The sequence below is a fragment of the Capra hircus genome, chromosome 2 (assembly GCF_001704415.2).
Source record: "Capra hircus breed San Clemente chromosome 2, ASM170441v1, whole genome shotgun sequence".
NCBI classification, from domain to species: domain Eukaryota; kingdom Metazoa; phylum Chordata; class Mammalia; order Artiodactyla; family Bovidae; genus Capra; species Capra hircus.
In genome coordinates this window covers 90,152,362-90,155,494 of record NC_030809.1, presented here as the reverse complement: position 1 = coordinate 90,155,494, position 3,133 = coordinate 90,152,362, and the positions used below count along the sequence as shown (strand labels likewise).

At 37.2% G+C, this 3,133-nt stretch overlaps 1 pseudogene across 1 annotated transcript; it reads left to right on the top strand.

The window, feature by feature from the left end:
• LOC102185788 lies at positions 2,083 to 2,927 on the top strand (annotated as a pseudogene). The gene has a single exon (XR_001296363.2). The product of XR_001296363.2 is annotated as a 40S ribosomal protein S4, X isoform-like (transcript).

Here is a 3,133-nt window from a genome sequence, read left to right as displayed (position 1 = left end):
CTTTCCCTCCAAGAAAATATAACATTTTTTTCCTATATTTTATTCCATACTTGTATGGTATCTCATCTTGTCTTAAAATCTTTGACCATTTTATTTATTCTGGTGTAAAGAGTGTAATAGAGATAAACTCCTCATTCTCATTCTTCTGGCTAGTCAGTTGTTCAAAATCCGTTTGTTTGATAATCTACTTTTTATCACATATTAAATTCCACTATGTATTGACTCTATCTGTAAAATATCTATCCTTAAAAATCTATTACATATATATTTATGACTTTTTCTATAATACGTCTAACACTCCTAATAGAGCTAGTGCCCCTCAAAATTCTTATACTTTGAAACTTTTCTACCTAGTCTTCTAATTTAAATCAGTGTTTCCATCATCAAAAATTATTGTTGGGACTTAGAGAATGAAATTATGGTTGCCAGGGAGAAGGATGGGAAGAAAGAACAGTTAGGGAGTTTGGGATGGACATGTAGACACTGCTGTATTTTAAACAGATAACAAACGAGGACCTAATGTATGGCACAGGGAACTCTGCTCAGTGTTATGTGGCAATCGGGATGGGAGGCGAGTTTGGGGGGAGAATGGATACAAGTGTGTATATGGCTGAGTCCCTCAGCTGTTCATCTGAAACCACTGCAATGTTGTTAATCACATTGCCAATCGGCTTTACCCCAACACAAAATAAAAAGTTAAAAAAATTATTGGGCATATTTTGGTTGACACTGAATTAAAGTTATGAAAATTCATAACTCCCTTAAAATTAAGGGAGAATGTGTATTTCATGCTTTCTCAACAGGGATAATTATAACCTAAAGGAACAAAATCTAGTTTTTGGAGGTCAAAAAGTTTACCTTTTTTTTTTTTTTTTAAAACTTACTCTTTTTCTGTATAAAACACAGATAAATGTAAGGTATATAAACAGATATTTAGTGTATCTCTGATATTAAAATTTAATCAGAAAGGGAGATTAAGAAAAAAATACATCCAAAAAAGTTCCTTTGGAGGCAATATTGTAAATACAGTTGAGAAACACTGTTCTAGCTATACAAAGCTGAGTCTTCTTAGCTAAGAACAGGTCGGTTCTTAATAGATACTTAAGCCTTTTAGGTTCAATACGGAATTTAAACATTTTCTTCAAATATATCTGGCCATTTATTTCCAGGTGGTTTATCTTGACTTAAAATTTAATTTGAGGACGATCTTGTCAGAATTTCTCATTGCAATGGTGTTATGGTTATTTTTATCTCATTTTTTAGCATTAATATAATCAGGAAATAATGAAAATTTAGCATCACTTTCTAATCTGTATACTTCTTATTATTCTATTTGCTTTAATATGTTCATTCTGTATGTACTTCACTGATGCAGAAAACCATCTCAGGAACAATAAAGAAATGTATAAAATACTTTTAAAATAATGTACATTATACATTATATATTATATGTATTATATATATTTAGTAACTGTACATATAAATATTCATTGAATATTAATATATGCCACAGGCACCTTGAAGTGTTTTTGCTTTGCTTTATTTGAAGCACTAAACTCTGAGTTCAGAAGCCATTCTCCTTTTCAGAGAGAAAGATAGACTCCCGGCATTCACAAGGGTTAGATCCCAAGAAACCTGCAAATTTCTAAATCTGCAAACAATTCTATTATTTTCCTTAAGAAAAACACATGCAACAACAATGAGATAACAAAACTGTGGTACCAAGATGGGGACACAGGGCATTCAACCATGTATTTCAACAAAAATGACAAATGATTGCGTTCCATGACGCAAATCAGCAAACAGTAGGAACAGTGGTTGTCAGATCCAGGATCTCCTACATACAAGAATCTTCTTGCAATGTGACAGAACAAGGCACGAGGTTATTTCTAAAGTAGGTCCACTGGTTTAGGCTTAAGAGGAACTTATTCTTGTGAATGAGCATCCCAAGTAACTAATCACATCCACATTCCCCAGTAACATTGTTCCCAGCAAGCAGCCTGGGGGGCGACATTTAACTGAGACTCTAGTGTATCGGGTTTCCCAGGTGGCTCAGATGGTAAAGAATCTGCCTGCAGCTCTTTTCGTGCCTAGCGCAGCCATGGCTCGGGGTCCCAAGAAGCACCTGAAACGCGTAGCAGCTCCAAAACATTGGATGCTGGATAAACTGACTGGTGTGTTTGCCCCTCGTCCATCTACCGGCCCCCACAAGCTAAGGGAATGTCTCCCCCTAATCATTTTCCTAAGGAATAGACTTAAGTATGCCTTAACTGGAGATGAAGTAAAGAAGATTTGCATGCAGCGTTTCATTAAGATCGATGACAAAGTCCGCACAGATATAACCTACCCTGCTGGTTTTATGGATGTCATCAGCATTGATAAGACTGGAGAGAATTTTCGTTTGATCTATGACACCAAGGGTTGCTTTGCTGTTCATCGTATTACACCTGAGGAGGCCAAGTATAAATTGTGCAAAGTAAGAAAGATATTTGTGGGGACAAAAGGAATCCCTCATCTGGTAACCCATGATGCTCGTACCATCCGTTACCCTGATCCCCTCATCAAGGTGAATGATACAAGATTACTGATTTCATCACATTTGACACTGGTAACCTGTGCATGGTGACTGGAGGTGCTAACCTGGGAAGAATTGGTGTGATTACAAACTGGAAGAGACATCCAGGTTCTTTTGATGTAGTTCATGTGAAAGATGCAAACGGCAACAGCTTTGCCACTCGGCTCTGGAACATTTTCGTTATTGGCAAAGGCAACAAACCATGGATCTCTCTTCCCCGTGGAAAGGGTATTCTCCTTACCATTGCTGAGGAGAGAGAGAAGAGATTGGCAGCCAAAGAGAGCAGTGGATAAAACGATCGCTATGTGATGTGATTGGAAAGGTCTTTGTAATTAAAGATAATACCAAGTGAAAAAAAAAGAAAAGAATCTGCCTGCAATGCAGGAGACCTGGGTTCAATCCCTGATTTGGGAAGATCCCCTGAGGAAGGGCATGACAACCCACTCCAGTATTCTTGCCTGGAGAATTCCATAGACAGAGGAGCCTGGTGGGCTACAGTCCATGAGTTCGCAAAGAGTCAAACACAACTGAGCAACTAACACTAGTGTATTATTATAA